This window comes from Anolis carolinensis, chromosome 4, assembly GCF_035594765.1.
Source record: "Anolis carolinensis isolate JA03-04 chromosome 4, rAnoCar3.1.pri, whole genome shotgun sequence".
Taxonomy (NCBI): Eukaryota; Metazoa; Chordata; class Lepidosauria; order Squamata; family Dactyloidae; genus Anolis; species Anolis carolinensis.
In genome coordinates, this window is record NC_085844.1 from 60,014,499 (window position 1) to 60,023,320 (window position 8,822).

An 8,822-nucleotide genomic window follows, 5' to 3' on the forward strand; every position below is an offset into this window, starting at 1 on the left:
GGGTCCCAAGGTGTTTTTGCCTACAACTCCCAGAAATCCCAACCAATTTACAAGCTGTTAGGATTTCTGGGAGTTGAAGGCCAAAACATCTGGGAACCCACAGGTTGAGAACCACTGCCCTAAGAGCATGAGATTCCATCTCAACTCATCTCACAAGCTAAGCAGGGTTGGTCCTGGCTAGTATTTGGATGGGAGACCACCTATGAATACCAGGTGCTGTTGGCTATATTTTAGAGGAAGGAACTGGCAAACTCATCTCTGAGTATTTCTTGTCTAAGAAAGTTCTATGAAATTCATGGGGTCACCATAAGTTGACAGGTGACTTGAAAGGCATATTCACACAAATGATCCATAGAAGTCTTCTCCAGTTCCTCATTTCAAATAAGTTGATTCTCTATTTGTTACATTTTTACTATCCAACTTTCACACCCATACATAGACCTTGAAAACCTTATGATCCTGACTTTGGGATTCAATTATATATGTCACCTGATGTCTTCTTTTTTGTCTTTCTGTTGCAACATTTTGAAAAAAAGTTTTTGGAACAACTCTTGATGCTTTTTCAAAATGTTGTTAATGGGTTGCTAATGAGGTCTTATTTTTCTCCTGTTTAGAAGGAAGCTCAATTTTACTATTTTGATGGAATACTAAATTTATCATATTTTCATGCTGTGTTATATTCTCAGCTCCATAAGGGATCCAGAAAACAAATGCTGATGGGCAACATTTGTTTTTGTTGATAAATAAATGACTGCATAAATGAATATAACTTGAAGGGGAGGATGGCATATGTTACAAACATTAAGCCCACAAAATGCTCTTCAGTTAATTTCTCCCAAAGTTTCAAGTTCTTCATAAATTTCTCACTAGTCCTGGAAAGGTATTTTCTTATCTTCTACATTTATTGCAATATAGCAGATTCTGGCTTAGCTGCTTCTAGCCTGAAGAAGCAAGGGCATCTCTGTAGGCATGAAGGGCAATGTAATCAGCAAGCACCTTTCTTTGCCCACATGGACATATGGCTGAATTGTCCTTTCTGTAATATGCCTTATCTTAAAGCTGATCTATATGGACAAGCAGGAGTTATCCTCGGCAAACACTTCTTGCACCTTGCCCTGTGTTTTTGGCTTGATATCAAAGGCATGGCGTCTTGGATCGATCCCTGCTCCCAACAAATCTAAGCATGTTTCTTTTTATGGTAGGGATTATTGTTTCTTTCTCTTTGACAAGGGCAATGTCTGGCTTTGTGTATCCTGTAAAGTCAGGGTGGGCAAAGTGCAGCTCATGACCTACATGTAGTGAGTGGGACATCCAATGTGGTCCTGAACAATCCCAAAGCCCCCCCCCCCCCCACAACTCCATAAAATGTTGAAAATTGGCCCAAAGCTTCTCTAAACACCCAAAATGCAATGTTTTGCTCTCCCACTGCATGAACCCTATAAAAATGACAAAATGTGAGTCTGGAATTCCCTTTTTGTCAGTTTCTGTACACTGAAATGCACTTGTGAGGACCATTGGGCTAACGTGGGGAGAAGCAATTGCATAGTTTGTTTCCAAAAGATACCCAATCCAAAATAAAAAAAAGAGAAATGAATAATTGGTGGCAACATATTGTTGGATAGCAGTAGACTATTATGTACAGATAAACACTATCAAAATGTGTCAAATCACATCAGTACAGGGCTTGAAATATTACATTTTTATAGCAAAAGAATGCATCTCCTCAGCAAAAAAAATCAGTTCCTGTAAAACATGTTCAGATAGATTTGGTACCTTTTGGAAACAAACTCCACAACTGTCCCAATCCTCTCTACAGATATCTGCCCTGCTGTAAAAGAACTTTAAAATACATTTATGATATACTTATTGAAGTCTTAGACCTAAATCAAATTTTTAATGTCAACTAAGTGTTCATTTACCATATTCCCACTGATTGGATGAATCTACTCAAGCTGGGACTAACAGCTGGATTTAGGATCTTAATGGCAGGGAAATAGTATTGTAGCAGAGAAGTGTGGAAAGTGCTTGGCTTAGTTTTGTGCAGAGATCACAACAGGAGAGAGACTGGGAAGATGCCGAATGGAAACAGGAGGCTATCTTGAGAAGCTTCTCAGTGCAGCCTTTCTGGGCTCTGTTGTGAAAGGCAGCTTGTTGCCAGTGCTGTGATTTTCCTGCCAACATTCAGTGGTAAAGCATAGAAGCAAAAGAAATGTCTATTTAAATCAGAGATTTCCCCCTCATAGACACAGGAGACTATGGAGGCAGTGGAAGGCCATTAATAGGGACTTAGTAGGCTGTACGATTCTCACCCTGAAATGGGGTCAACAGCACAACCCTTACTGTGATTATTCAACTTTTAATGGGGTTTATTCTCTATTAATATGACGTAAGCATGTTTAGGGTTGCCTTAGAACAACTCGTGCATTATCAGAGCAGAACATCTGAGTCACTCTCTGCAGGGAAAAATATGTTTTAAAGGGACGGATGCATCATTTTGTCATTCTCTCTAGCAAAACCCTCATGAATTTGAACAGTGATTTGAAAAGATCTCATTCCACAGAAGGTAAGCTAATGAGGCTCAGAGATATGTAACTGGGCCAAAAAACAGAACGAGGTAGAGGTGGGATCTCTGTGCCCCCAATGCCAAATTGTGTATTGCTAGCACAAATCAAACTGGTGATGCTGAGGGAAATGCACGCACGAACACATACGGGATGGAGTGGGGGGCACGGACAACAATCCAAACTCAAATGAAAAACCAGGGACAAATTAGAACATTAAAAGAAGTGAAGCAACAAAATGCATTGCTCTCGCCTCAACACTCCCCTTAGTTCTAAGGATGCTATCTATCTCTCCCAGAATGCTTTTTTCTTTTCTTTTTTTTTAGTGTCTGGACACACTTCAAAAGAAAGTGTTCAGCTGCAGCTGCTCACTATTTTATTTTCCAAGAATACCTCTAGTTCCTGTTCTCACAAACAAAGGCCACAATAGACTACATTCTCTTTATTTAAAAATAAAAATAAAAAAATAAAACAAGTTTTAATCTTTCTCAAAATGCAGTTATTGTCATGCTCCATGAAGACCCTCACATTTTACCCCTAGTTAGGCCCTTTTTAGTTAGAGAGATTAACATTTAATGTACTATTTCTGGGGGCCAGTCTAAACAACCTCTTTGCTTTTGAAGCCTCTGTTGCCCTGGCCCTTTAAATATCTCCTCAGGGATGGAGCCTCAGACAAGACACTTCCGGTTCTTGGAAGAGTCAGCTTTTCGTGACTGGAAGGTGAAGAGACAAGAAGGCTGGAAAGTCTACAAAATAGTATGTCCAATCAAAGCCATATTCAAGTTAGAAATGGTTGAAAACCATACAAGAAAGAGACAATAAGAAGAAATAAGATTCAAGAGCCTCAGTTTGGCTGGAATTGTGCCTATCTCTCTCAAAGACTTTACCTGTGTCCATAAAGACTTTGTAGTGAGACTCAGGAGGAGAAAAAGTCTAAAATTCTTGTCAGTTAATAAATTCTTGTTTCTGTCCACTATATAGTCTCTGATCTGTTCACTGTGCAGCCAGTTCACCTTTCAAGAAATTAAGATAGTGTGGGGACAGAACAGTTACCCATAAACACCTTGCAGAAGACCAGAGTGAATAAGTAAGACGAAGAGGAATACAGTGAAGAGAAATAATCATTGCTTACTAATAGGTTGCTGAAAGGAATATACCTATTTGTTCAGCAACATTAAGGCAAAAATTTTCATTCTAGAGTGGGTCTTTGGTATCTGCAGGATTTTGGTTCCAGGACCCCCTGTAGATATCAATATCCATGTATGCTGAAGTCCTCTTCTATACAAGGGTATAGTATAATGGAATCCCCTATATAAATGATGAAGTTTTTGCTACAGCTTTTTTTTTTTTAAATCAAGCCTTGGACAGTTGAGTCCCTGGATGCAGAATCTATGAAAATGGTGAGCCGGTTGTATCCTTATCTAGCCAGCTCTAAAGAATAATATGACACAAATAAACAAAAGAATAATATGACACAAATAAACAAAAATATTTTGGGCATTTGGGTAAAGATTTATGTTGTAGCACTACATTATGTATCTGTCTTAACATTCTTGTGTTGCTACTGTGGCATTATTTGTGACTCGAGTTCAGCAGGCGCTGTTCTGAGAGTGAATGTGTTGACACTGCAACTTTCAGTTCCAGGCCATCAAGCTTTGTTTCTTGAGCAATTCACTTCATAGCCTCATAAAAAGAACTGTAAGGGGCCAGATGGCCATTATGCAATATTACTCCCTGCTTCAGAACTGGACCATCTGCCCACTAACTCCCTTCAGGACAGCCAGTGCAATCTCTAAATGCCACCGTTCTGCGTGGAAGCAAAGTCCCTTCAGAGCAAAGAGCCCAAAAAGGGTGAAAATGAAATTGTCCCAAGCATATTGGTTAACAAGCTAATGAGTGCAAATTGTGGCATTGTGTCTCATCATTAAAACACAGCACCACAGGCTGGCTGAACGAAATCACATTGTCAGTGACGCTTTCTGTAGATAGGTTAAAGGTAAAGGTTTTCCCCTGATGTTACGTCCAGTCGTGACTGACTCTGGGGGTTGGTGCTCATCTCCATTTCTAAGCCGAAGAGCTGGCATTGTCCGTAGACACCTCCAAGGTCATGTGGCCGGCATGACTGCATGGAGCACTGTTACCTTCCAGCAGTACCTATTGATCTACTCACATTTGCATGTTTTCGAACTGCTAGGTTGGCAGGAGCTGGGACTAACAGCAGGTGCTCATTCCACTCCCGGGATTTGAACCTGGCACATTTTGGTCTGCAAGTTCAGCAGCTCAGCATTTTAACACACTGTAGATATTTGATATATAAGTGCCATTCTGTCTTGTTCCAGTATTTAGTTTCTTATATGTGTGTTCTGTCTTGGAAAGATAAACAAAAGATAATCTGAATACTTATTTCAGAGCTTGGAGTATTAACTCAGGATAGTAACTTTTCGAAGCTATGCCTCAATATCGTTAGGCCAATGCTACAGATTCTCTAAGATAGACAAACAAGACACTTCAGGTCCCTCCCCACATAGAAACACTTTCCAAGATTCTAGGGGAAGTAGAAATGTCAAAGATGGGTGCAACTTCTCTTGTTTTAAAAGATGTATTTAGACTGGAGCATTCAGGACTTAAGAATGTTGTAGTACAGTGTTCCCTCACCTATCGCGGGGATTACATTCCAGGACTACCCGTGAAAAGTGAAAATCCACGAAGTAGGGACTCTATATTTGTGTTGTTTACAATCTTGCTGGCAAGTAGCATCTGTCCCCTCCCCGCCTCTAAGCATGCGCATGTCTTGTGAAGCAAAAGCAAAGCTGCTACAGCCAACTTTTTTCTCCTTTTGGCCCCTTCCTTCCTTCCTTCCTTCCTTCCTTCCTTCCTTCCTTCCTTCCTTCCTTCCTTCCTTCCTTCCTTCCTTCCTTCCTTCCTTCCAGGATATATAATATTATTTTATGATTTATACTATTATTTTAGTGTTTATTAAAAACCGCAAAACAGCGAGGGTGCAAAAAGCGAACCACAAAGTAGTGAGGGAACACTGTACTTTGAGTGCTGGAATATACTTTGGAGACTAGGGCCCCTTCCACACAGCTGAATAAAATCCCACAATATCTGCTTTGAATATATGACAGTGTGAACTCAGATAACCCAGTTCAAAGCAGATATTGTGGGATTTTCTGCCTTGATATTCAGGGTTATATGGCTGTGTGGAAGGGCCCTAGGATCCAAATCCCTGCTCAGCCATGGAAACCCACTGGATGATTTTGAACTAGTCACAGTCCAGGATAGGTCCTGGTGAAGGGGGCACAAAATAAGGGTAAGGCGAAGAGGGGGGAAAAGTGTAATAATAATAATAATAATAATAATAATAATAATAATAATAATAATAATAATAATAATAATAATAATGAAATAAAACATGTATAAGTAAATAAAAGGTAGTAGTAGTAGTAGTACAAGTTGTAATGGAAAGTTAAAAACTGATAAGAAATATGCTTAAATATGTGTTTGATTTTTTTCTTTTACTATTGGATTGTATACAATATGGCATACTCCTTTGTCTAAGATATTTTTAGAGGAAAGAATGTATACTTAAATATTTTGACTGAGAAATCTATAAATAAAAAAATTGAACAAGTCACAGTTTCTCAGCCTCGGGGGACGACAAAGTGAACAAGGTTCACTTTGAGGTTGCCTTTATTTGGAAATGACTTGAAGAACAATTTCAAAAACTCAAGACTGAGACAAAAGTTACAACATTGGCAGGCTAAATCGAACTTATGTATGGCTCTCCTTCGAGTTGTTACAAAAGTCAGAATATTCTGCCTTCCCTGTGGCGCAGGCTGGTTAGCAGCCAGCTGCAACAAATCACTCTGACCAAGAGGTCATGAGTTCGAGGCCAGCCTGTGCCTGTGTTGGTCTCTGTCTCTGTTCTATGTTATGGCATTGAATGTTTGCCTTATATGTGTGCAATGTGAGTCCCCTTCGGGGTGAGAAGGGCAGAATATAAATACTGTAAATAAATAAATAAATAACCCCCTTGAAAAACTGTTTTCCATGCTTCTCTCCTGACACAACCATGTAGTGCTTACTAGGGAGACAGCTGAGATGCACCAAGCTAGGTGCCTATAACCAGACACACAAAGGTGATAGTATCCTCTAGAACCTCCTGATCCTTTGGAGAAACTGGAACCTTTCACATTACACAATTAGAGCATTATGATTTCATTTTAACTGCTATGACATTTCATTGTGGTTTAGTTAGGCGCTAGAGCTCTCTGGCTGAAAATTCTAAATCGCCTTTCCCTTAACAGCCATTCCTTGCTCCCCAGTTATTATATAGCTGTGTTGAAGGAGCAGAATCAAACAAATGGGCTTTCAGGTAGGGGGATAAGGAGCTACGTTGTAGTTCTGCCTGTCAGAAATTTACTCTGCATTTCTTTGGTACAGGATCTCAGCCATGATTTCAGGAATTCCAAGCAAAAGGTCCTCTGATGGCTTTTTCATTCTGTGGGGTCTTTCCGTGGGTCCTGGATAGCTCATCTAGCTGCAATACGAGATGTGAGCAGTGCTGGATGTCCACCTCTTGCTGCTTCTATGTTTCCTTCACAAATCCTGCTACATCAGGTTCACTGTGTACAATTAAAGGGTGCCTTGATGGAAATTCCCAGGGAAATCACCATTATCTTCTCACTTATCTTTCAGGTGAAGAAGTTTCCATGGCATCTCTACTTAAAATTCAGATTGGCTGGGTGAATATTTCCCAGTGTGCCCTGGACCTGGGATGCTGAGATGTTCAGGAGAATGAGCAGTAGAGAGGAATTGAAGGCTTGAAGAGACATGAAGAATAATATTGCTGTAATCACTAGGCAAGGTTCAAGGGAACAAAAGGGAAGGGTGGAAGAAAAGGCTTTTAGCTCTCAATTATATTATTAGGTGGATAGGGCCTGTATTGTGCTATTGAGCTCAGACTATAATGAGTTTTCTCTGACATATTATTCTCCCCTGGAAAATGAATTTGCTGACTCCAATTCTCAGTCAAGCACCAGTAGCACTGATGTTATTTATGTCTGCATTTTAAAAACAGTGAGAGCAATGCATGGGCCTTGTGGAATTTAAAGATAATGTTAATGGATTTTTTTCTTACTTGTTGAGATTGCTCGCTGTCTATGCAGTTACTGAAATACTGACTGTATGTTTGGGGGTGTCAGTAGGAGGGGAGGTAATCAAATCTATTCATGGTCACCTCAACACAGAATTGTCTGTAATTGCATAGAAAGAAAGACTCAATCTTAAGATCTAAAACAGGCTTGCACAACCTGTGGCCCTTCAGGTGTTTTGTATTTTAGTTCCCAGAATTCCTAACCATTGGCTAGGGCTTTTGAGAGTTGGTGTCCCAAACACCTGGGGGATCACAGTTGTGCAGGCCTGGTCTAAAGTAATGGCTCCCAAACTTTGGTCCTCTAGGTATTTTGGACTTCAGCTTTCAGTCAAGCTGACTGAAGCATCTGGGATTTGTGCAAAACAGCTGGAGGACCACAATTTGGAAACCACTGGTCTAAAGGAAGTAATGTCAGAATTAAAATGTTTATTCATTCGCTATATGGTTCTTTCATGTTTGTTTAGTATTCTGGTCAGACTCTCATTCTACTTCAAAGAGCTAAGAATATTAGCTAGTACCCATAAAATCCTCCCTCTTACAAAACAGATGCTTACTTAAGACATGGATGCTGATATTAAGTAGACTATAACATGCTGCAGTATCTCAGAACCTTAGGATTTAGCCCAAAATCATAGTTTGGTTGGATACAGGTTGCTTCAACTTCTGTTTTGGTCTCCATTGAATGGAAGAGTGTCCTACAGAAGTCTCTTCAATTGTAATGCTTTCATATGAAAATGTGAAGAATCTACCCTGGTGGAATTTTTATGTGGATTGAATAGTGGTTATATTCTGGAATGTCAACATTACTGAGTAGAAGATAAAAGTGTGCATGTGTACATTTCGAATGTATGCAAGAAGACCTCAAGAATAGAAATTATGTAGCCCTTTATATATTGTTGAAATGCAACTGCTATCATGCTCCACCACTGGATATGCTGGCTAGTGCTTCAGAGACCGGGAAGGGGAGGGGGGACTCCTCGATTCCCAATTTTGTTGTATTTAATGGCAACAGTGAACACAATATGAAACATAGACACCAAACTTTTAAGACTTAAATAAAAATAACCAAAGGGAATGTCCTGTAAAAAGGAACCTGGAAGGTA